The sequence below is a fragment of the Periplaneta americana genome, chromosome 11, assembly GCF_040183065.1.
Source record: "Periplaneta americana isolate PAMFEO1 chromosome 11, P.americana_PAMFEO1_priV1, whole genome shotgun sequence".
Lineage (NCBI taxonomy): Eukaryota > Metazoa > Arthropoda > Insecta > Blattodea > Blattidae > Periplaneta > Periplaneta americana.
This window is the reverse complement of record NC_091127.1, coordinates 81,774,809-81,802,458: the sequence shown is the minus strand read 5'-3', so window position 1 is coordinate 81,802,458 and position 27,650 is coordinate 81,774,809. Positions and strand designations below refer to the sequence as shown.

The window sequence follows — 27,650 nt, the reverse complement described above, 5'->3', positions numbered from 1 at the left end:
TCCATTAAAATATACTTATTACAAAAATAACTTACCTGATGAAGTCAGATCACCATAATTGGGTTGATAATCTTTGCCAGCATCACTGTTATCTTCAAACACGTTGTGAATGGACTCCAGGGCTGACTCTTCATATGCCATGTTTGTTTGTTTGTTGCTTAGGCAACTACGTCGCGTCACCTGGCGAATGAAATTCTAACTACTTACTCAAGTGGAAGCTTTTGATAGGTTAGGCTCTAGACGCAAGTGGCAAGGCGCTGGTCATAGGGTTGATATAGTCTCGTTCAGCCAGCACATGCTTTAAAGGGATGCGAGATGTTATAATAACATTTTAATCATGCGTCGGAATAAAGGCAATGTGTGCAATGACGAAAATTGCAGTAACAACAAGTTTAAATCTCCGAATTTGTCGTTCTTCAGATTCCCTAAAGACCAAGAGAAAATCATAACTCAGTCATAAACAATAATCCATGTTGTAGGTAGCCTACGTATTGTTTTCTATAAAACATTTATTAGTTATCAGTTACCTATTTGTATGTCAGGAAGGAGAGTTTAAATAAAAACAAAGTAAATACCTGTTATAGTATATTATTTTTTTTGCAGAAATCATATGTGTAAATGTGTAACCATTCCGATTTTGGATAATGTATCTACAGTTTTTAATGCAAGTAATTCCATAATTTTTGTATTCGTGTTTTTTTCTTTATATTTTTAAAAAGTTGAATGTTATATTGCATTCAAGTAGGGCGCATGGTGTTAATTTTTCAAGAATTCATGGAGCATTGTAATCCTTTTGCAAAATATTCACTTCTTGAATAAATCCAGACTGTGTCAATAAATTTCTGATGTGTTGGTGTAGATTCATGTGGCAGACATATAAAGTTCTCAAGAAATAAAAAGCAATCTTTTCTGTAATAATTTGCATGACTATTATTGGTGTTGATTTTACATTCCCAGTGATTATTATTTGAGCTGTTCAGAGCAGAAGTGATGTAAGTCAAAATTAGGTAATGAGGTTTAAAGTAACAATTCTGTAAAATACAGCGCAAAGTAGCAATTAATATATCCTTCATGCTATTCACTGACTATTAATAGTTTAAATAAATTCAATATTAACTGCTACTTTGTGCTGTATTTTACAGAATGTTTACTTTAACCCTCATTATCCATTTTTTTACTTACACCACTTCTGCACTGAAAATAAAATTAGGCCTACATTTTCTGAGTTAATTGAAGTTACAATTTTTTCAACAAAATTGTGTGTTCATTTATTCGTTCTCACCTACGTCATATTAACAGTAAGTGCATGTAAATTACGTATTATATAGGTAGGATAAGTTAAAATTAAGCTTATGAGTGAAAACTGGAAATGTAATGTAAAATGTGGTAAACTTGCCATAAAAATTTAAACCATAATATCAGCACTATTTGTGACTCAAAATAATAAAGGAAATATCGGTTCTTAAGAAATGGACAAATAATGAACTTCATAAATCAATGTCTGTCATATTAAGGTTTAAATCCTCCCCTTTTTTATTTTCAAGTTTACCTCAGCGGCCGAGTTTACCCCAATTTGCGGTATGGAAAATAGTTAATTTCTCAGAAAATAGGGAGAGGAGTTCACCACACGATGTACCCTACGAGATATGCCCTACAATTTTGAAGGTACTAATTTTGACTCTTCTCACAGGAAATGTAGAGTTCCAATGATTCATAAATATATTTAGGAATGAATTCAATTAACCGTCCACGTAGGAACAATTATATTATTTCAAACCATGATACGTGATCAGGGTCATGATTCAGTTGTAAGGAGCAGAAAGAATTTTATTCCCAGCTTCTGAAACTTGTAGATTAACTGCATGTGAAATTATTCTAGAATTCTAAAGTAAAATTAATAAGAACCATATACACTTACTGTATAGCATAAAATAAATTACGAAAAAACCGTTTTCTGATGTGTTATCATACGTCGTGTGCATACTTCTAACTTGCCTGCTGTTAGAGGGCTACTGTCGCGCCAGCTGTCAAATGTTGGCATATTTTATACGTATGAGTTGCGCGACTGTATATATTAGACTGTGCTAGCGACCATAAGTATCGACCTTATCTAAGTTACAGCTATCGAATATCGATTGTAGTACAAAAATATTAAAAATTGAAAATTCACGCACATAATCCGCTAATTGCTTAAAAAAATAGCGTCTTTTCGCAAAAACGTAAGAAATTCGCGACTTGATACGGATTTCGCGATGTTTCACGAGTTCAAATCAGATATAAATGGACTGAAGGATGTAGGTATATTTAACTGTAATTATATGTTGACAAATATTTCTTTCCAAAATTCGCGAAATACATGTTCGCAAATATTCCATTCCCTATGAATTGTCAATACTTTCAATGAAAAAAAAATAATATATTTCATTCAAATGGAATAAAAATTTTTTGGAGGAGTATTAAGGGAGGAAAGCGAAGTAGGGTAAAGGTTGGTAATACTTTGATATGAGTAATATCGTGATACTGTGTTTGATAGCTTATCACAGTTTTACGGAGCAAGAAAAGGACTGATATTATGTAGCAACTTGTCCACAAACTTGTCCTTAATATGTTGTCACAAAAAACCGATTTTTGTCTCGATAAATAAAATTATAATAAATTCTCATAAAAACTATCAAGATATTACTCATATTACGATATTACCAACCTTTACGCTATCTTATTTATGTGCTTAATAATGTATTTTGTAATTGAAAATGTATTCATTTAAATTATGTTTTTGAAGAGTATGGTTCATAATTGTGTACGGGGTATTAGCATTCAAAGGGAAAAGGATATTGGTATATAACTGCCAAAGTAATTACAGATCAGTTTCAAGCCTGCAAACATAGTAATATCGATGGGCCAGTTCAAAAGGGAAACAATTCAAAACTTAAAATTTTGAGAAAACTGAAGTTTAGAGTTCATGCACATATAAAACATGATTAATTGAATTCGGATTACGTAAGTTAAACGATCCTTTGATTTTTCACAGCAACATAAAGCTTCAAAATGCAGATTTCTCAAAATTTAAATTTTGAGTAGTTTTCCTTTCAAGCTGGGCCGTCGATTTTGTATTCCTGTTTTGACTGCCTGCACACTTGGATAAGAAACTATGATTTAATAATATGATATGATATGATTATATTTACTGTCATACTAAAAAGCTAGAGAATTTCGTGTTAAAATGTTGAATTAATGTTCTTCCTTTCTGACAAGAATCTAATTTGTTTTAACTTCAAATATTTAAGAACAAGTTCTACAAACTGAGACAAAGTCAACAAGTGAATCCACTGGATAAATGCCCTATCAGCCTATCAGCACTGCTCCTGAAGGAGAATTTACTTGGTGTAGTGTGACAGAAGATGACGTTTTGAAAGCAGCTGCTGAACTCTCTTCCTCTCATAGCTCTGATATTTTCGGCTTCTCTAACTTCTTCATTAAAAAAATAGTGAATTTAATTGTCATACCATTAACTCTTTTAATCAATATGTGCATCCATGAAAAGTCCTTTCCAGATTGCTTGAAACTTTCTAAAGTAATACCCATATTCAAACGAGGTGATATAAATGCAGTGTCCAGCTACAGACCTATTAGCCTTGTCCCAAGTTTCTCAAAAATTATTGAATCTCTCCTATACAAGCAAACGAATGAATGGTTCGTCCAACAACAACTTATCTCACCTAGGCAGTTCGGTTTCCAAAAGAATAAATCTACAGTATTAGCCCTGGAATACCTGGTCAAATAAATCATTACAGCATTTGAAAACAAAAAATGTGTCTCTTTAACACTGTGTGATCTTACTAAAGCATTTGATTGCATATCCCACGATCTTTTAATAGCTAAGTTGCAACACTATGGTATTAGAGGAGAAAGTTGAAACCTTATCAGATCTTATTTAAAAAATAGAAGACAAATTGTTAATATATCAAATAAGCTCTCTGATGTGAGACATGTCACTAATGGAGTTCCTCAAGGCAGCATATTAGGCCCTTTTCTCTTTCTTGTATTAATAAATGATTTACCATTCAGTCTGCCTCAAGATCTAATCATGTATGCAGATGATCCCACCTTAATAACATCTCACTCAGATCTTAACCAGTTAAAGTTGTCACAGATTAATAATCTTAACATAGCTAAGCAATGGTTTCACTCAAACAAGTTAGTGCTTAATGAAGAAAAAACCCAGAAACTAATCTTAGGCCTCCCCAACACACTAGATAATGAAATATCTTATGTTAAACTGTTAGGTTTTTATTTGGATCCAAAATTAGGATGGCACAAACACATAGAAAGTATATGTACTAAATTGTCGAAGGTAATTTTTGTTTTTAGGAAGTTAAGACCATTGGTTTCAACAGAAGCTCTCAGACAGGTATATTTTGCACTGTTTGAATCTCACATTAACTATGGAATTCATATATGGGGAAGTGCAACAGGAGTCAATAGCATCTTATTACTACAAAAAAGAGCGCTGAGAGTAATATTCAATAAAAATACCAAGGAATCATGTAGACCACTATTTCCAGAGTTAAAGGTAATGTCAGTTTACAACCTATTCATTTACAGAACCTTGATATTCCTTAGATCCAACATTGATTTTTATCAGACTAGATCAGATATACATTCCTTCAATACTAGAAATAAAGATAAATTAGATTACACAAGGTGCAGATTGAGTGTGAGCTCAAATACCTGCTTTTTTAATGGCATAAATATATTTAATAAGCTACCATTGGAGGCGAGAAAGTTACCAATAAATAGGTTTAAGTCCTGCATACATAGATGGTTGCTGAACAGACCTTTCAATTCAGTGAGTGAATTCATGGAGTGTGATGTAAATATTGTATTTTAGAAATATAACTCTTTCTTTATATTTTAATTTGTCTCTTTGTATTTTAATTATATCTTTTGTCCCTATATAAATGTTTTAACCTACAGCATACTCTGTTTATCTCTCAGTGTTTATTTTGTTTATTTCTCAATGTTTGTTTATTTGACTATGTATGTTTATTTGCTTATAATTATTTGTTTACTTGTCTATATTTATTTGTGCTAAGTTTATTTGTGCATGTGTGAGTGTATGTGTGCGTGTGTATACTATCGAACCTGACGATGTCATATCCAGGCCTTGTACACTGGTTTCTGATCAAATATTATTATTATTATTATTATTATTATTATTATTATTATTATTATTATTCGCTACCAGTAAGAATTCAAGTCTCCTGAACTTGTTCACAGAGTCCGTGGATATCCAGAGTACCGCAACCCTTTTGCGCTGGATATGCAAACAAATCAGCCATTTTTATTACAGCACTTGCTATTTGCCATATATATATATATATATTTGTAAAGGGAATGAGTGTAGCCTAAATCAGAATCAAATATTTTTAATTTTAAGAGCCATGGCCTAAATTGAGTTTTACTTTAAATGTTCCTATCCCAAGTATGTTGAAATGGAATAACAATGGTGGGCGACTAGTTGATTGAGGTACTCTGGGATTCTGCTTGTGCATAGCTGAAAGTGCCACTACTTCAGGATGTAAACAGTTACTGTACCTGTGCACATATTGTATTGGACAAGACGATCCTCCAAAATCCTCAGATGCCACAGCTCCTCCTGTCTGACTTCCTCCTCCCACTTGGCATACAGTCTGCTGCATTCTTCGAAGTGGTCACTGCTCGAGGTCTGGGTGGCAGCATCTACCATCATAGGCTTTGGCAGCTTGCCAGTTGTATAATGTCGAGCTAAAAGAGAGTGTAATTCTGAACTGAAATCTTCGTAATACACTGATTGTTAACTATGAAGAGAATAACTAGGTACTGTCCAGCCGAATGGTTATGTAGCCCCACTCGTTTCTCCTGTCCTCTCTGTAAGGAATAGTGGCTGAGCTGTTAGGTTCTTCTCTACAAACATTTGCTGTATGGAATTGGAAGTTTACATAATATTATACAACTGTTTAATCAATCTTCTTAATGTATCCAGCTGTTTGCTGACAACATAAAGTCCACTATAGTCCACTGTAGTCTATTCAGTTGTTTTTCACGAGTATTTTGATCGGCATTCATTATAGATGCCTGTTGCTAGTAGCCAGAGTTGGGGTATAGATACAGCTGTTTAAAATAATATAAAGAAAAGGACACCATTAAGTAAGTATCTGTCATGTGATTTCCCCTGTTTTGACGACCGTGTGACATAACCACTTGGATGGACAGTAGCATGACAACATGTACGTCACCAAACTATTAACAATAAGTGAATCATAAAAGTAAAATCTGAAAAGGAATCAAAAGATGAAGCATGTAGTAACGGTTATTTCTAATATAGGTATAACCCCTAAGAAAAATAAATTCAGGGACTGAAATAAAGAAGTTTAGACTTTTATTAAAAATTGAAATTAATTTAACCATATTCTTTTATTTACAGATGACTCCTAAACGTTGTGTTCCTGTGTATACCAACAATTACCAGAGTGCTTTAAGTGAGTGTGTTATGTTACAGTTCTCAAATTTCCAACTGAAAAGGATGTTATGTGGCTAGAAGCTACTCGTATACCACGAAATGTCTTCACGCCAACAAAGCATTCAGTTGTGTGTTAAGTAAAGGATTTGTATATAGTACATGTTTTTAGGGACAGAGAAGGAAATGTGCAAGAATAGCCCCAAAATAGATGTCTCTTAAAACAAGGATATTTCCAGGTTTACAGGAATGATTAGATAATCTTATTCCTCAACAAGAATGGACCCTGCTAATAGGTGGCAGAAGTATATTCAGAGATTTGAGCAGCAAGAAATTAAGTGGTTAAAAATAGACGAAATTAATTCATTTGATGAACCGTGTAACATAGATACTTTAAAAAAGATAACAGGTGAATCATTAATGTCAATGCAAGGTTTGTGTACTTTCTGTTGGTTAATTTTGAGGTTGTGTCAGAAATATATTGATGTATTAAAATATATGAAAATTCATCAGTGCAATTGTGTGAAAGTAATCAAAATGATATTCACTACATCACAGCGTCGGTAAGTGCAAACATGAAATTAGAAATGTGGTCCCAATTGGAGACCATTCTTCTGAAGTACCATATGTAAATTATTCCACAATAATGATTACGGTGTAATGATGTTTAGTGCTAAAAATGACAGCATGTTGGTCACATTTGTATGTTTAATGGAGGAAGTATTCAAAAAATGCTTGTTATGTTTATTGGAACAAATTTCAAACACATTAAGTATTATGCCAAAATACTTATGTGATATATTATAAGTGCATTTTTGTTGTACAAACAGTCATCTTCTTCCTACAGTGTTATTAGAAACTGTCAACTTTATACACTAATAGAATACTGAAATCTTTTAACAAATGCAGTAAATCAATAATGATGAAGTAATTTTTCACTTTTGAACCCATGTGCTAGTAATCTTTTCTCATGCATTAATTTACGACTCTTTATCAACTGCTATTATTATCTACTGTCTGAATGAAATGACGGTGATAATGCCAGCTAAATAAGTCCAGGAACAAGTGCGAAAAAGACACAACATTTGGTCTACATGGGTTGAGAGAAAACTGCAGAGAAAACCTCACATTGACATCTCTTAATTTGAGGATCAGCCAGCAAGTCTTGAGAAACTGCTATAGAAGCAGCACTTTCTCTATCAATACTGTATTTATGCTGACTGCAAGCACTGCGGCTGTAGTACTTGTTCTGTTGCAATGAATGGGGGACAATCATGTTACACATGTGATCAGAAGTTAAGGTTGTTGCAACTATAAGGCAAATTCCTGCACGATGTAATCTGTAGTAGGTTCTGGAATGTAGACTATGATTACACCATAAAAAATTTCCGTTCAAAATAATTGGGCAATAATGCAACAAAAAGTAGAACATTTCCTAAAAAAATGACCAAAAATGCAAATAAATGCAAATTAAAGTAGAGTATATTGGTTCGTTTCGAAGTGAAACGAGTTTATATTGTATCCTGCATTGTCTGTGATTCTAAGAAAAAATATGATATTTTATCAACTTCCGAGCCCTATTTATCACTCATCAACTCACCACTATTTTCCCACCTCACTTCTGATATTCCCATCACATCCATTCTGTTTCTGATCAATGCTTCCTTCAAGTTTTCCAACTTACCTGGTAGAACTGGAGTCTTCACATACCACGTTGTAGTCGATCTTCTTTACTTCTCTCTGTTGCTGCATTGCGTCATGAAGTGACCTTCCCCAGTATCCCCCTCCCAGACATCCGAATGGGGGGATAGTTTACGTCCAGAATCTTTTACCGGGGAAAGATTCATCATGCCATTTTTATCATATTCTTCTTGGGACAGATAAATGCGGTAGCTTCCCATTGCTTTCCGCACACCACTCTCTCTTTCGCATCTTAAAAGATCCCAGGGGGCCCCAGCGTGGAGGTGAGGAGAGTGGATTTGACTAATTAGGCCCTCTGGACTTCACCGAAATTTACCGCAAGGGTTAAATATCAGTTCCATCAGGGTTTTTGATCCAATCACAGACTGGAAAATCCCAATTAGTCTTTGCCCCCCTTGTTGAGTCTAAAGCATTATAAAGGTCATCAATGTGAAAAGATAACTAAGATACTTATCGAACATGACACCAAGAAAGTCAGTCTTGAAGTTATATCATTGAAATACTAGATATGTAAAATAAACATTATTACCAAGAAATAAACGTGAAGTTCTGTCTACATTAATAAAAAGATTATTAGAACAACACCATTTTTAAATTCACAAATACTATTAATTAATTTTTAGTTTGTGCAATACTTAGATGTGAAACAGGAATAAGATGAAGTTAAACAAACCAACACTTCATTATTTTTAATTTATGCAGTAATAAGAGAAGTTGTGAAACAAATACAAAGGAAAAATCGTGAACTGAATATGATTTATAAAAGTAATAATTATAGAATTGACAGAATTCTGAAAAAAGAGTCTTGATATCCCTGAGTGAAAATATGTCTACCAGAGTTCACATTTGACGTGAATGAAAAATTGTGTGTGGAGATTATTTTATGCGCTATGCACTTATCTTTGGACTGATACTAAGACAGATAGGCCTACACATTGCAAGTCTCCATGATGGTCAGCACACCACAAAACTACCGCTCAGACAACTCTCTCCATAAGCTATGGTTTGCAGAATTGCCCAACGTTAGTATTCATTATTCATATTGTAAATTTGTGTATGTTACACTATTTAACATGAATATTGGAATAATTTTTCTCTTGCCTTTCTGTATTTATTGTGCACACCAGAAAAAGCATAGTTAAAGTACCGTAACAGCAGTTTTCATTTCCAGGACTGATCCATTAAAGTTACACAAAAACTTGCTACAAAGAATGAACTGCCCACCTCAACGAAATCGTAATAAAAAAGAAACGCTATGCATTCCCATTTGCACTGAGTACTTACTCTTATCGAAATTCTTTCATGAAACGAGTCTTGATGGGAGTCCACCTGTATGTAAACAACAATTTCGCAAGACTGACCACAAGTAGCATATACAGAGGGGCTCTTGTTTAATGAACATGCGCAGTGTGTTGTAAGCAAAACATACAATAAGGGAGCTCCAAATTTTTTTTCCGTATCTGTACATACTCGTAGATCTGTGGTTGATACTTTTGTACGTGGTTTGTAACAGCTGGTGTTGCCTAAACCCCAAAAGACACAAAACTCTATATGGAAGAACATAATATTTTATCGTCGCTAAAAGCTACATATTTCCACACATTCAAACATGCAAGCTATCAAAAAATCTCTACAAACTAATTTCAAGAATTAAAGAGAATTGTCCACTCAAGACATTATGAAAATGCAATAATTTAACCATGAATATTTCTCAACGCAAAAGCCTTATATTTCTAGAGGTAAATAATCTTAAACCCTTAGTTTCTGCTACTGCAATGCGGACCTGGAATACTGCTGGAGTATTAGTCCATGCCAATTCAATAATTATTTGACCTAATAAAGAAGATCAAAGCTGCAAGGACTTATCTTGTTGGCGAAACGTTTAGTCCACCATCATTGATTCCATTGGGGTATCCCATTCCATTATCTGGTATCTTGATGTAGCCAGATGTTCCACTGGGTTAGTTAAAAGGTCCAACTCCATGGACTGCATGTCTTTCTCGGCGTCAATGTCTTTCCACTGCATAAGCTCGTTATTCTTAGAAAACTTCAGATATGTGAAATAATAAATGCTAAAATTTTAATCGACAATGGTGAAGTTTTAAGGTCTACAAATGCCGTAAATTGGCTCACTTTGGAACAAAAATAAAGTGGGGTGTCCCATGATGTAGACTGACGCAATTAAATTAGTGTTACTCCTAAATGAGTGGATTCTATGAAACATTTAGAGTTCACTTTTTCTGAAAACTTTCTCTGTCACAAGTAGATTTCTCTGCAAACCTACAATACTGCAAGAAACTTCGATACTGGTCAACATGATTTCTGTCTCACGAGTACCAATAGTTGTACTTAATGCAGTTTTTTATCATGTTTTCAAATATGTATTAGGAATTTCTCCATCACCCACAGTTTTTTTTATTTCAACTTCAATTCTGTAAAATAAACGTTTTTTCGTCAATTTGTCATTGTCAAATAAAAGCTCCTAGGGCATTATAAATATGATGGAACCAATGGTACCGTTGCTACTGTTGTACAGGTTCAGACATATAGAGACATGTACAGATCACTGCCTGCTCAATACACATCCACAGACGTGTACATGCACAAACGTGAACTAGTGTAGCATGCATTCATCAGAACGATGCCAGTTGTGAGATACCAGTGAACCAGTAAACACGTCATTGTGAGTGTTTTGTGTGTTTGAATTATTGTGTATTACATATTTACAAATTTATTTCTTTTAATTAGTCGTTAGTTACAAAATGCCTAGAGTTTGTTTAAATCATTCTAACAACTTTTGTTATATATGTGGTGAAGTGACACTCAAGTCCCAATGCGAAATCTTACTACATTAGTGAAAAAATTTTATGAACTTTATTTTGGGTATAAAGTGGGGGACCAAACAAGGGTCTGGGCCCCACATAACTGTTGTTTATCGCGTTCTAGGCTTCTCATTGTATGGAAGAATGGCACACATCACATGCCATTTGCTATCCCTATGATTTGGAGGGAACCCAAAGATCACTCCTCTGACTGTTATTTCTGCTTAACAAACATTAAAGGGATTACGTCAAAATCAAAACATACAGTGGTGTACCCTAACTTGCAATCTGCATTGAGACCTGTTCCACACTGCAAAGAACTGCCCATACCAAAGCCTCCAGAACATGTGACATCAGATGAATAGAGCTCAGATTCTGATGGAAGTAAAGAAGAAAAAGAAACAGAGTTTGGTGATACAACTTTGAACAAAGCTATTCAGCTGAGCCTCATTTATTGAATCAAGAAGATCTGAACGATATCATACGAGATTTAAAGTCATCCAAAACACAGTCTGAAATGCTTGCTTCCCAGCTAAAAGGATGGAATCTTCTTCAAAATAATACAAAGATATGTATGTATCATAATCGTCATTCTCAATTTAAAGACTACTTTTCTGAAGAAAATGGCTTAGTGTTTTGTAATGATATTTCTTCTCTTGTGGAGACATCTGGTATTGAACATAACCCAACAGAATGGCGCTTGTTCATTGATTCCTCTAAACTTAGTTTAAAAGCTGTGGTCTGTATAATGGTAATAAATTCCCATCAGTACTTGTGGCTCACTCTGCTAGTATGAAAGAAACATATGAAAACTTAAAATTGATATTGGAAAAGCTTCAATATGCAGTGTATGAATAGAATATTTGTGGTGATTTGAAGGTAACTGCACTTATTCTTGGTCTGCAGCTTGGTTACACAAAATACCAGTAGGCCTATTGTCGTTTTTTGTGTCACTGGGATAGTAGGGACAGAAAGAACCATTACATTGGAAAAGAATGGCCTAAAGACGAATCATTCATTCCTAGACAGAAAAATGTGAAACATGACGCATTGTGTAATCCTAAAAATATGTATCTACCTCCGTTACATATCAAACTAGAATTAATGAAGAATTTCGTCAAAGCCATGGACAAACAATACTCGTGGTTTCATGTACTTAAAACAGAAGTTTCCTAAAATTAGTGAAGCAAAAATTAAAGAAGAGAGATTTTTGGATGCACAAATACGATCACTAATGCATGATGAAAAGTTTGAGGAACTATTGAATCCACTGGAGAAAGCAGCTTGGTAAGCATTCAAAAAAGTTACTCACAGATTTTTAGGAAATCAAAAGATGGAAAATTACCTGGATATTGTCAACGCTCTTATAAACATTTGGATTGTAACATATCAAAAAGTACATTTCCTGCTCTCGCACCTAGGTTTCTTCCTAGAAAATCTCGGTGCAGTGAGCGATGAGCATGGGGAACACTTTCATCAGGAGATTTCAGCTATGGAAAAGAGATATCAAGGCAAATAGAATCCTAATATGCTGGTCAATTATTATTTTTGGACCATCAAAAAGGAAGCTCCACAGGCGAAATATAGCAGAAAGAAATCGTCATTTATTACTTTGTAGATGAGTCAGAATGTTTGAATATTGTGTAGTTAAGAATGTAGAAAATATTTAAGTGTTTGAAATTATTAACGCCTGTCTCTCGGAAACCTTGCGTGATGGGGGAAATATATTTGAATTCAGGAGAAAAAGTACTATATTTTTCTTTCTGAGACAAAAAAAATCCTTTTTGTTCTTCAGTATAATCGAATCAGTGAATTACATGTAGATTTCTGGAATTGTTTCGAAAGTTCTCAAAGATTTGTAAAAGCCACCTATAATTTGAATTTAATTTAACACAGCTAGTGATAACTAGAGAGCAGAGTTTTATGTGTTAAAGAATTTAAATATAGGGTAAACTGTATAGTGGTTGACCATTTAAGCCAATGAATCATAAAATAATGAGATAGTGCAAAACAGTGATAATTTATTGAGGTAATTTTAAAGACATTGGGTCAAGTGAAGATTCAGAAACAAATCAGAATCAATAAATAAAAGAAAAAATATATAATTTTAATGTAAATGTAATTTAAATAAACACAAGTCCACTTTTACAGTTATTGACCTTCTACTGCACAGTTATTGACCACACTTACTAGTGATTGACCATCTACTGTACGGTTATTGACCACACACTTATTAGTGTTTGACAGTCTACTGCACGGTTATTGAATACTTGCTTATTAGTGATTGAACAACACATTTTCACAGTTTTCACTTTTTCCTTGTCTGTTTCGTTTCTCTTGTTTTGGTCTTTCTCATTAACAACTCTTCTCTCTGTTTTTTTTTCTTTCATTTATTTGTTTCCTTTCTTCTCTTGTCCACTTCCTTTCTTCTCTTGCCTCTTCTTCCATTTTTCTCTTTTGTGCCTTATCAGAAGCAAATGTGTGCCATTTCTCTGATGTTATTATAAATGGCGTACGTTCACAGTTTCGTTTTCCCTTTCTCTTCGGAGTATTAGGCGACTGTAAGATTTGTGCAAGTGATGAGTCTTGGCTCTCAGTGTTGCTAGTACTTGGTCTAGATTCTTCAGTAGCTATGCAAACATTGGATAGAGGATCTGAATGATTCGACAATTATTCTTCAGCACTAGATTCAGGTCTAAGTTCACAGAAAATAGCGTACAGGTGATCTGTAGAAGTTGGATCTCTGCCTGGTATATTATGTCCTGCAGCTTTCATGGCATGAAATACATCAAGTTTTTCTGAACCGACAATGGCACTGAAAAGTTCGAATGTTATGATTTTTTCTGTTGAATTGTTAGATGTTTCACATGACTGTGTCTTCTCACAGTCTTTGCCAATACACTTGCGAAAGTCAATAGCATCGGGATTCCATGGAAAAGGTCCTGTAGAATGGAATCCATTTTGGATGGTTTGTTTAGTGAGGGAGTTACTAATAGCTTTCTGCAACAGTGGTGCTACCAGCTGTCTTGTAACTGGCTGGTGTTCATGTGTTTGACGCCAACAACGAACTTCTCCTATCCAACCTCGTTTGAGAGGTTGGAATGCAGAGATATCAGATGGCTGTGATATTCTTGTAGTGTATGAATAAAGAGAAACCAGAACAATTTGCAATTCTCTACACAATTCACTGTCATGAAGGGTAAGATGAGTCTTATACCCATCTACGAACAAAATTATTGAAAAAGATATTTCATTTGTAACTAAATAAGGACACAAAACATTACCTAAGTACTCATAAAATACCTCTGCAGTCATTCATCCATTTTCACTCCGACCTACTCCCCATTTCTTAGGTACAGTTCTCACAATATTGGCAGGTATTCTCTGGTAAGGGTAAAACAACATTGGTGGAACCATGTCACCCAAGGCAGAAAAACTGAACATGTATGTAATGGCAGATTTAGCTTGTCCAACATCATTTTCATAAACATTCCGAGTGCCCTTTGGTGCAAGAACGATTTTGGAAGAGGGACAATGCAAAAAATTTTTCTCATCTCCATTGAACACACAACGAGGGTCTTTCAGTATATCAAAAACCCCTTCCTCTTTTAGTGTGACACCAACATTCTCAAACCAACCTCTGATGTTGGATTCTGAAACACAAGAGCTAGCTGCTGTGATAGACTCTGGTGTACGATTTAAAATTTCTGGATGACGCTTTAGAAATGCCCTGTACCAACCATCTCCAGGGTGATTGTTAATAAAAAGTGTTTTAAACCCTTCTCTTCAACATATTCTCTCACTGTCCAAGACGTCTTTTCTACGGAGAAATCCCTTCCAGTGACAAACAATTATCCATCGTATTAGAGTATCTTCTTCTTCACACAGCATTGGGCGAAGATCAAGCAACACTTTTCCTTCAATGGGATACTTTTTTCTGAATGCTATGGTTGCTTTTGGGACACCAAACTTCCTGGCAGCTTCATTTAAACCAATTCCACTGCAGACAGCTTCTATAGCGTTTCGTAAAGCTTCCCTTGTATACTGCACTTTACATGGCTTAGGCATTATAATACAGTATCAATCCTGTAAAAATCACCATCATTTAACTGAATAGGCTATGTTATAGAATTAGAGCAAATTTGCCATTATTCTAACAAAAATTGATAAATGACCAATCACTGTAGTTTGCGGACATTCACTTTATAGTGATTGACCATGGGGCATTTTTGTTAGAAAACAATAAGCATGGCCACCAAATAACCTGTTTGAAATTTCACAATCTGCTAACCATTCTATATTTTCATATTGTGAAACAGAAAAATGTCTAGTGTATTATCCGCTTTTTGTTTTATATTGTTGCACTAAATTCGGAAGCGGTGGGGTAGGTCTACCCTTATTCAATATGTAATTATTTCTCTTCTAGTGGGCGAGAAGAGAATGATTTTTGCAAAAAATATTTTACAGTATACATTTCCAAGTACTATTATCATTAAATAAGTACCGTAATTTAAATTGTTCACCTGCGCTGGCACACAACTATGAACTCTAATAAAACCTAAAGACAGTAAATTCACTCACACAAGCAGTCAAACACAATATTTTATAAGGCTACAATTGACAAGTTGACCTGCCTGTATACAGGACGACCTGCACGCTTGAGAGAAGTGAGTATCCCCACCACTCCACCATGCACACGCAGAGAATTATAGCAGTAACTCTCAACCGAGGATGTTCTTTTGTACGGTCAGGACAACCAGACCAGACCTCATTCCACTTCGTCAAGCAGAGTGTAGCTGTTCTGGGGATGGTGTGCACATTCAACCAGCAGGCATTTAAAATATTTAAATGGTAATAAATTAAAATTAGTCTTGAACGGGATTCTTTCATTATATGATATCACTTAATTTTCTCTGACGTCACAACATGGCCGACGTAAACCAACACGACGAGTAAATAAAACTCACTGCCTATCACTTCAACTAACCCACTACCCTTCTCACATACGTCGACCTCATGTCACTGAGATATCACCTCATCTAACCCACTAACCTTCTCACATAAGTTGACCTCATGTCACTGAGATATCACCTCAACTAACCCACTAACCTTCTCACATACGCTGACCACATGACATCACCCCATTCTCCAATCTAGCCAACATATATTCTCATAAACACACTACCAATATCCTATAGTCATATAGACCCAACATTGCTTTTCACTTCGTATTTACAGAATTTAAAGTACATGTATGCTTTTCATTTTTTTAAGTTATAAGTGGTTGTATGCAAGTACTTACGCGTTATTCTGAAACTCAAATAAAATACATTTCAGATTCCGTAATAAATTACGTAATCAAGACACTGAATCTTGACCATATGCACTTAGTTTTGTATCAATTAATGTCGAAAATGTACATGTGACAACGAAATCAAAGCACAGGCTCATTCACAATGAAAATTAAATATAACATGTTAACTTTAGAATGTAAATGTTACAGTAAAATCAAGAAGTCTTATACATCATTCACTATGGGAACATAAACATAACAGCAAACATACTTGGTAACCATGGAAACATAACAATGATGCCATTTCCTCATATTCTGTCGTATACTTCTGCGCTCCACGATGGTGTTCTGTTTGCAAATCAAATAAGCATAAGCATGAAAGTTTGGAGTTTGCAAACTTTCATGCTAAAGTCTTACGGTAATGTTAATGTTGGTAGCCTGGCTGCAAACTAAAACGTCATGCCTTTATTTCGCCTTGTTATTATATGAATTACAAAATATTCTTAAAAACAAGGAAAAGAGAACATGGGTTAAGAAATGGATTCGTAGAAGAATTATGCATGGTGCATCTAATACCTTCTTGAAAGAATTGGCTGAAGAAGGTTCTGCAGAATAAAGGAAACATCTCAGAATGAGTCCTGTTTTAAGGGTTTTTAACGTTTTTCGAACCATTTCTACGTCTATGTTTTCGAAACCTTGTTCCATGAGTTCACTGACTAGTTTCTGGAATAATAATTCCCGCTTGTTTTTATTGAGGTATTCTTTGTCACGTATATTCCATAGAAGTTCATACTTCTCATACACTTCCAATAACTTTATGATATCGTTGGAATTCCACTTAGGGGCGCTCATTATTAATAATTATTAATTTACTTCGACAATAGACCTAAAACTACAAACTTTCTACTTGCCAAGTTGCTACAAGTTCGCATTCACATGCAGGAAGTGGTGGAGTCAAGTTGGTCATGTGACAGGAAAGTGGACACAAAAGTTGATGGGTTGTCAACTCAAATTCTGCTTGACCACCAAGTCACAACTTGACTGTCTCGACCATATCACACGGGGAAAGTTGAAGGAAAGTCGACTTGCTCCAAGCACTTGACTCTGTAAACTATCCCTGTGTGAATTAGCCTATAAGTCAGTTCCATACAATTAATCTGTCTTTTGGAGTCCATACAGCATCATGCTCTAATCTTCATTAATAATATTCACAGTAGTTGGCTAGTGGATGAGGTTGCTTCATCACTTTCATCGCTTTTTCTCGTCAAATATGTACTTATTTTTCTGAAGAATGAACCTTCTTCAACAGTTTATGACCTAAAGCAGGAGTCAACAACCTTCACCATCAAGGGGCCACATATTATTTGTAGCATCAACTGTTGGGTCGTATTTATAAAAAAAAGTGTAACATACCGGTACCGAAGTCCATATGCTTGACTTGCCAAACAACAATTTTGATGCTTCGATGTTTTACAGTCCATATAGTTTTACACGAGACTACAGTTGTTTAGTCAACTGTCCGAAGACAGATTTAAACCTCATAAGTGATACCAAAAATGAATCACTCATGAGGGAACTAAGCCAGGAGATAATGGGGTAGGATGGCCAGTTTCTTTCCACCTCCATTGCACACATCACTGATTAGTAACAAATTATACTAATCAGACTTCAGATGTACACAAACAATTATTCTTCCTCCAACACATTTCAAGTGAGATTAGGCTACTACCTATGTTATACTGTCTTAGAAAAAAGTTTTGTCGCACAGATACTTTAAAAGTCCCAGAAAGGAGGCAGTGCACATGATCAGAGGATGAGAGACCTGGCTCACAAGAGAACGACTAGTTAAGATAATAAAATGAGTTTTGTTTTGTTGTATGTCATCCCTGAGTAGTTAGAACAAGTGCCAGGGAAAGAATTCAGCCTAAATAAGTAGTGTGGTAAAGACTGTTAACAAATAAAGAAGTAAATTAATTTAAGAAATATAGAAAAAAGAGAAATGCATGACAGCAGGTTCGAACACGCGACTGACTGAATGGGAAGCAGGTGCTCTCTCCATTAGACTAAAACCGTCCATAACAGAAACGTTCTGCATGAACCAATGCAATATTCCAGGATATCACTATATCACAAAATTGGACATTAACTTGATTTATTTCAAATTAATTGGACACGATTCGCATTAGTTGTGGAAATAAACTGTCTTGTTGTGCCCAGTAATGTGTAAAGTAATAGGGTGTGAAAATCGTTATTCCTTAACCATATGTAACTGAAATCTTTATTAATATTTTATTATATTTGATAGTCACACTGTTGACTAAGGATGTAAGCTACAGCAGGCCATTCTCTAGGAACATGGTCGACAGGAGACAGCAAGTTATTGCGCTGGTGGCAAATGGCTATTCTGTGTTGAAGGTGAGTTGACTGTGTGGGGTCCACGTGAGGACAGCACAGAGGTGGACATATAGACATCTAATTATGGGGAGTTTGGAAGGCGCCATTCTACAGAGCGTCCGCATATTTCAACAGGCGAAGAGGATGAGGTTCTTTGCAGAGCTCATGAAGAGAACCCATTTCACTCTGCAAATCAGTTAAGGGCTGCAGCCAACTTCCCTGGTAAATAATATTCGTTCGCGAAAAACTGCGGCCAAAGAAGCCTTGACATAGGAACATGCTGTCGACTGCCTAGCTTTCGCAACCAGTTACATAGGTTTCAATTCAGTTGGGAAAGAGTAATTTTCTCTGACGAAACAACCATCCCATCCAATGGCGAATCACGTGCCAACGTTTATCGTGAGCCTGGCACCAGATATGATCGACACTATATCCAACGACGGCAGAGATCAGAAAGATGTAGCGTGTCATGCTGAGCTGGATGTCTCGTGATGGCACTGGCGTGATGGCTGATTTGGGGCACCGACTTATCTGCCATAAAGTTCAAAGATGGTTCACGGGAAGACCCAAGATCGAACTCACACCTTGGTCTCCCAAGACACCTGATTTGAATATTATCGAACACATATGGACTGAGTTGAAAAAAGAGGAGGATCGACAAATATCGAGACCAACCACCTCAAAATCCAGATCAGTTGTGGGATCAAATTCTGGCTACCTGGAAAGATCTCACTGAGGAACAGAACTATTTCCGTGATCTGGTGGACACTATGCCCCGAAGACGCCAGGCGGTGATAGACACATGTGGCATATGGACAAAGTATTAGGTTCACATGTGTATTTTTTTATTTTCCTTTAATTTATTTGTTTATCTTTGTTTTATTTCGGGAAGAAAATTGATCTCCCAAGCGTTTTTTTGTTCTCCTAGTCAAGCCAGAGTTCGGAAATATTGTTCCACTATAAAAAAAATTAAGACAGGTAACATGTATAAAAATTAGTTACGTTAATAAAAAAAATTGACCTGGTCGGGAATCGAACGCAGCCCCGGAGAACGCAACCCAGCACGCTATTGACTGCTCCACCAGAGAGGACGTTAGAAAGGCAGGAAAACGAATCATGATCAGTTCTGTGCAAACTACTTCAGCAGCAATCAGTTTCTCATTTATTTATATATATGAAATATGTGACTGATTTTCTGATTTTTAACAATATGTTAAAGGAATGGGTAAAAAGCACTCTGCTTGAAAAAAAGTAGCATGCGCGAAAAAGTCATATGTTACGTTTTCGAAATAACCGATTCAATTCTCCAACATTTCCACCACCAAGAGACACGACAAAACTTTTTTCAAAGACTATATATATCAGCCAAAACCTATATCAAAAGTAGAGAGTACAGTAGCATTTTAAATAAATAAATACATCTTCAACAATGAGAAACTACTAATCAGATATAACTACTACTACTAATCAGATATAACTACTACTACTAATCAGATATAACACTGGCCAGCAAGTCACTCAACTGAGTGCGCTCCTTGTATAATAGCAGTTGACTTAATATAAAATGTCAACATACATGCCCAACTTGGAGTCAGGCCATGAAGGGAAAAACACTAGAGGAGGGGAGTTCGATCCGGTGCTGTGGATTGGACTTCAGCATAGCTCAATGGTGAGAGCACTTGGTACGTAGAACCAAGGATCCGGGTTCGATCCCCAGTGCTGGAGCGAATTTTTCTCCTCTAATATTAATTGTTACCATAATTTAAATTGTGAACACAGGGAAGTCGTTATTTATTTAATTTAAGGGATGTTGTCATGCAAACACTTGGCCCCACCTGGTATCAAAAGTGGGTTGATGTTTTATACCAACTATAAAACTCAGTTGTTGTAAAATTGGACATCTAAACATTCCTTCACATACATTTTTAAATTTTATGCAGTTAATTTTTAAAGTGTGAATGCGAAGTTTATGTCGACAACTCGACAACTGCAAGATGAAAACAATAATGGTAACTCTAATGCAGCCACATTTTTATATATTTTGTCAAACTCTCAGGGACTGCCATAAAATAGTCTAAGGGTCACATATGGTCCACAGGTTGCCTACAACTGAAAAAAATGTTAAAAAAAACCACAACACAATACATTATTATGTGTTTTAATGGTTAACATTGCTCCTACTGTGTCTATGAAGGCTGTTCCTCTCACTAGTCCACAACAACACTTGCTTTATTGAAGCATTAGACCCAAGAATAATAGACATAAGTTGACAAGCAACTCTATATCACATCACTATAATGGCTGTGTTCCTTCTTAAAATTAGTGAAAATTTCTTTCCCTCTGTCTGTCACTTTACAATTACAGTAGTACTATTCCATACTATTACTTTGGTTTCAGATGCATATGTTCTAACATAACAATATCCAACAAAGGGACTTTGTTCCTGCATGCACAAGCCAAAAAAAAAGAAAAAAAAACTTAATTTCTTCAGCACATTGTCAGATTTTCTCTCATGACACAGAGATATGCAAGGAAACCCATTCCTTTCATTTTCATATGTATGTTAAATTGTTCAAAGGAACTTTCTTTGATGTAGTCTATTGCAGTAGAATACAAATTGGAAACAGTGTCTTAGAAAGAATCTAAAGTAATTAAACCAAGACTATTCAAAAAGAAATTTCATTACTGAAAAGCTCAAGCAAGATATTAAGACATTTGTGTTGACTCAAGAAATAAGACTTGAGTTTATGGTACATTTCAAGGAAAAGACTTAAAGCTGGTCCTAATGACAACCAGCTTGTCTTACTATAACCCAATACATTTTGTATCCAATTCCCACAAAATTACAAAATATCTAGAGTTCTTCTACTCGAATTGTGAAGTGGTGAAAATACTGGATGTTTTTCCTAAAATTGCTTGAATATCGGTGTGCAACAGTTTTAAACAGCATTATGCACAATGTGTGCAGTGCATTCGACATCTATTACCTTTTTTTCCCAATCTTTCTTTAAGTTTAGAAAACATTTTGTTTTTGCCTCTCCTTTCAAGGTCGTCTTTAGGTGTTATCTGCTGATATACCTATTACTTTACATTTCAGCTGCTTTGAAGAAGGTTTTGTAAGTAGGTCTGATATTTCGCCAGAAAGGCTCAGAACTTAAAGAATTTCTGTGGCAATGCCACTCTCTGGCATAAAATACCTTACAACAAACACAACTTTCACAGGTAGGCCTATTTGATTAGAAGCATCCAGTGCTGTCATGGAGGCCATACATTGTATGGGAACCTACAATTTTTTTAATTAATCGTATAGTAGTAGTGGAGCATAGGGCATCAATGAGAGATCTCCGTCGGACACAATTGGCAGCAATAAATAGCCTTGACCCCATTTCACACTTTTCCAGTGCTCTCAACCTCTTCTCACAGATCTCCTCCAGGTACCTCTTATGCGTCCCACTGTTCGGGCTCCTTGGCGATTCCACTCTAATGCCTGTCTTTCAATAGCCTCCCTCGGTTCCCTTAACGAATATTCTATCCACCTCCACTTGTGCCTTCTGATTTGTACTTCAATTGGATCTTCATCTGCTAATCGCCATAGATTTTTATCACTTATTATTATTACTGGCCAAAGAATGTTCAAAATTCTTCACAGGCATCTGTTGACAAAGGTTTGCAATTTTGCATTGATAGTTTTATTTGAGAACCAAGTCTCTGATCCATAAAAAAGAACAGCTTTTACATTACTTCTAAAAATAATTAATCGTATGGAGAAAAGAAAATTTTGTCTGTACGGAGCCATACGGCATATGGGTGCCTAAGTTTAGTACACAGAGATCTGTACAAATTTTAGATCATCTGTTGCTGTTCCTAATGTATTTTGTTTGATGTTCATAAACAAAAATTGTCCACCTCTGCAGCACTGGGATCCAGAATTACATAAAATAATGGTTGAAAAACAAGAAGTATTGCAAATACACACTCCAAGATTCATCCACACAAGTGTGCATCTACAGTAGTGCTACTTGGTGTATTCTTTAAATCAAACTTGTTGTACAATTAAAATGTAAAGCAAAACAATTTCTTTACTTCTTCTTTAATATTACAAAAATCATTAAATGACAGTTGGAGAGATAGAGACAGGAGAGTAAAATATATAAATAACAGATTAAACAGTGATCTTACTCGTGTTAATTATGTAAGCATGTGCGGCTTACAGCTGTTTTGGTGCTACTTGATACCAACCTCAGAGCCTTCTGTGTCTCGGCGCCATTTCAACTTCGCTGCCTGTTGTGTGGGTGCGTTCGTGTGATGAAGAGTCGTGTCAAATAGTGTGTGTGTTCTGAAATTGATCTGTGTGTTGAGAATTTGACTGGGATGTGTTTTAGTGTGTCTGTATATTTTATATTGTTCTAGTGTGTTGAGTTTTTGGTTTTTGGGTTGTATGTGTAGGATTTCCATGTCTGTATTTATGTTATTGTATGTGTGGTTAGCACTGGTTATGTGTTCTGCATATGTAGATGTATTGTGTCCTCTGGTTATTGCTTTAATGTGTTCTTTGTATCGAGTTTGAAATAATCTGCCTGCCTGTCCAATGTAGAAACTGTCGCAACTATTGCATGTGAGTTTGTATATGCCTGCGTGGTAGTATTTATTTGTTTGTGTTGTTTGTGTGTTGAGATGTCTTTGTAGTGTGTTTTCTGTTCTGTATGCTATGTTGCATTTCTGTTTTCTGAATGAGGATGCGATCTAGTGTGTGTTTTTGTTTTCGTATGTTAGTGTGATGTATTTCTTGTGTTCTTGTGTGTTTTTGTGTTTGTTGAGTTTTTGTTTTGTCTTCCTTATGATGTTGTCTATTATGTTTGGGTTGTAACCATTTTCTTGTGCTATGTATTTGATTGTGTTCACTTCTTCATTGTAGTGTTGCTGGCTCATGGGTATGTTGAGTAATCTATGTCCTGAATGCAGCATGTTTGTGTTGTGTGGGGTGATTAGATGTATTGTGTATGTGTGTGGTGGTGGTTGGTTTTCTGTATATTTTGAAGGTGTATTTATTGTCAACTTTTGTTATGGTGATGTCTAGGAAATTTATGGAGTTATTGTTTTCAAGTTCCAGTGTGTATTGGAGTTTTGGATGTATTTTGTTTAAGTATTGGTGTAGTTTGTGTATTTGTCGTTTGTTTCCTTTGTATAGTATGAGTATGTCGTCTACGTATCTGTGCCAGTATATTATGTTGTCTGCATATTTGTTGTGTTCATTGTTGAGTATGTATGTTTGTTCTATGTTGTGTAAAAATATCTCTGCTAGTATGCTAGATATGGGAGATCCCATTGGCAATCCTTCTGTTTGGGTGTAGTATTTGTTGTTGTGTGTGAGTAAGATCGCTATTTAATCAATTATTTATATTCAAGTGTTAAAAGTAGTGTACGAAAGATTCAACACAGAGTAAAATATATTTCAAGGGAGAAGACAAGGGGTGGGGCATATGACCAAGCGAAAAATTACCGTGACAGTACTGGAAGCATCTATACCTAAACAACAGAATTTTGTGTTTTTAAGATCTTCTTTGATTTCGTTAATCACTTGTGGAGCCCAGACTTTCACTACAATAGCTTGGCATTTGGTTTTCTTACATATAAATCTCGTATCATTGAATTCCTGTAAAAAAGTGCAGTCCACTTACTGGAAGCTCAGACTGTTTTTTACAGTATAATGCATGAAAGTGGCCTCTTGTGCAGCTAGCTCTTCTTGTCTTCCAAACTTTTCTTTCTAAAAAAAGATGTCAGTGTTTCACTTAAACTCCTCATATGGTCATCTGTATGGGACTTTCCCCCGTAACTTACACAGCCTTATACATTGTACACTTCATTTTTTAACATCATCACCATCAATAACACTTATTTTTGAAAATAAATTTTTCCTTTAAAGTGGCACTGAAAACACATATCCTCTCGAGCAGTCTGCGCTAGCTAAATACACATGAAACAAACTGTAAACACGTGGTTTTGTTCACCAGTACATAGCAAAGTGACAGCACAAAACCACGAGGTGTCCATCAACATGAAAGTTGCCAATATTACCACCCACATTTGTGAAAAAGTTGTTAAACAGCAGTGACAAGTCGCTAAAATACCATGTTATAAATGCAGAAAATTTGTATTTTATTTTTCCATTACTAGCATTTAAACTGGTTTTTGTTTCGTCATCCTTGGCAATCTAAACATTAGGTTTCTTTGTAGCAGAAAATTAAAAATTTTAATTCATTGTTAAAAGTTTTAAATCACTCTTTTCTTGACAACCAACATATTAACAACAATAGGCCTACAATTTAAAATTACAATTTTCTTATATACTCTGGTTTAGAAACTAGTAATAAGAAAAATAATGTACACCACACGAAAGTAAACAGATTTTATGTGCTTGTAGAAATCATCATCTTCAGCTTCATCTTGGTCGTTAAACTTTTCACGCAGATAAAATATAATTTTATTCTCTTATGCTATAAATTACTATTAAACAATATAAAAAGTTTCATTTATTTCACTCCTGGGAAATTGTTTAAAGTAGCCAAACCTAGTGACAAAGTCGTTATAATGACAACATTATGGATGGCATGAGTCAAGATCAGTATCTCATACATGCACCTAGATATGGCATATCCTGGGTATACCCATGCCACAGACAACACTCAGGAAACAGCTGCTTTGCTCTGCAGCTGTCGCGGTAGCAAAATATCAAGTTGCTTACTTAAAAAAAATAGAAGACAGTTTTAACTGGATGGCTTCTATTAATTATATTATGACATTTTATTTCATACAATTTTTATCTGTTAACATATCATATGATATTTTAGGAGAACATTTTTGTTCCAGCACTGGGAGTCGAATCCAGGTCTTCAGCTGTATGTACTGAATGCTCTTACCAACTGAGCTGACCATCCACAGTACTGGTTCAAACTCTCTTTATTCGTCTTTGGCCTTACTCCATGTTTTTATGACATTATGTCATAGTACGTCTTCAGACATCACTATACAGGAGTGCATTTATATATTAAGTTACTTTGGTGTCTGGGGTATTCCAACAATTTACATACTGCTTATCAATTTACACTGCAGTACGACTGTGTAGTGATATCTGAAGATGTACTATGACATCTCATAAAAACATGGAATAAAGCCAAAGGAGAATAAGAAGAGTACGAGCCAGTGCTGTGGACAGTCTCCAGAATAGTTCAGTTGGTAAGAGCATTCAGAGCATTGAGCTGAAGTTCTGGGTTCGGTCCCCAGTGCCAGAGTGAAAATTTTCTTCTAAAATAGCCTATCATATGATTGGCTTCTGCTGAAACACAGAGCTCATTATGAAATATAATCGGAACTGAGGAAATAATCATAATAACAAAATGAGACATTTCCTATCCCAAAGACCATTTGTTGGGACACTTGAACAGAAGTCTGAAAAACTTAAGAAAACGAGAATGTCCCAGGAAAATCAGGACATTGGGAACCCTTACACAAACCATACAATTTATAACAAGTTGCATACTAATGTGGTTACAAAAAATGGTGTAATTGTAACGCATAAAGTGAAAGCTTATCTTATTTAGATGCATAATAAATTGTTTCATTTCTGTATGTCTTGTAATTAATAGTTCAAAGCGAGAACTAAGTACAAAACAAGCTAACATGAACTAAATTCTTGTGAAATCCACAAAACATACTTGTATGACTAAATAACTTATGTATCATAAAAACATCATTTACTCTTTTACTAGAATATTGTCATATTCCGATCTTCATTCTGTCTCTCTGGCATCAAAGTGGAAACAGGATGACGAACAAGAGGGCCGAAGCTTTGTGGAAGGGGGATGTGAGATTGTGATAAGAAAGATAATTCTGTTGTAAGAGATAAAAATTTATTCATTAAAACAAAAACAAAAAATTGAAGTTTTGTCTTGGTTCTCAGAATAGGGGAAACAAGAATGGTGAGATATAAATTTGTAATTCAGAAATTCGCCCTTGGACTTTGATGTGGGGAGGGTTAGATAATGAGGTAGAGCTGAGGCTACAGGAAAACAGAGGTAACGAGAGTGCCTCAGTAGGAGAGAGAGAGAGAGGCTTGTCCTGAAGGTACAATGTGTGGACAAAAGAGAGAGATGGACTCTGAGTTCGAGGTTAGTTATAACAATCATAGGATAAAACGAACATAGCTCGTGACTTTCAAAAGTGAAAACAAGTGTCTGGGCATCAAGGGATCGAGTCTAGCTCACGAATTTTCGATGTCAGGAGTGGGGAAACTGGTAAACCCTGCTAACAAGGGATCAACAGGTCCAGCTCGCGACTTTTAGACTTAAGAGGTACTTGAAGGAAGAGCTGAGATGAATGTTGGGAAGTGAAATCAAAAAAGTGATATGGAGTGAATAGTGGAAAGTTGAGGTAAAATGTAGTGAGTCAAAATGACTCTGTTCAAGAGTCGGAATACTTTTGGTCACTTCGAGCTTGTTATAGTCGCCTCAGGTGGGTGTGCCAAGTGAGAAAGATTTTGTCTTCAATCCCCATGCACGTGACGTCACATTTGCGCAGGAAAACTTGGTGGCTTGCACTGTTTATGCACTGTTCTCTGGATATGCAGGAACTACATAGTGGCCAAATGACGGACAATGGCCTACCCACCCTCTCAAGCATCTCAGACGAGGATGGAAGCTACTTGTCATGTCTCCTAAATCTACTTATGGTTTAACTCAAGAGTGAAAACCAGTGGTTGTTTGAAAAATCACATACACTGCATGAGTCATAGAGACAAAGGACAAAATATTACTTTCACGTCTTTTTTTCTTAAGCCTCTTAATCATTGCCAGTAATACACCATCAGCACAAACATTTCACTGTCAACTACTCATTTAAGAATTTACTTACAACAACTTACTTACAAATGGCTTTTAAGGAACCC

At 35.5% G+C, this 27,650-nt stretch overlaps 2 long non-coding RNA genes across 2 annotated transcripts in view; one reads left to right on the top strand and one right to left on the bottom strand.

Annotated features, from left to right (window-relative positions):
* The window catches only part of LOC138709153 (uncharacterized), a 30,795-nt gene extending 22,255 nt beyond the window's left edge, over positions 1-8,540 (bottom strand). The window contains exons 1-3 of the long non-coding RNA XR_011334849.1: positions 8,184-8,540; positions 5,599-5,787; positions 36-180 (exon numbers count right to left, since the gene is read on the bottom strand). This is a non-coding gene — a long non-coding RNA (uncharacterized lncRNA). The remainder of the gene's footprint in view (positions 1-35; positions 181-5,598; positions 5,788-8,183) is intronic.
* Positions 1,928-27,650, top strand: part of LOC138709154 (uncharacterized) — a 45,795-nt gene continuing 20,072 nt past the window's right edge. The window contains exons 1-2 of the long non-coding RNA XR_011334850.1: positions 1,928-2,294; positions 6,467-6,521. This is a non-coding gene — a long non-coding RNA (uncharacterized lncRNA). The remainder of the gene's footprint in view (positions 2,295-6,466; positions 6,522-27,650) is intronic.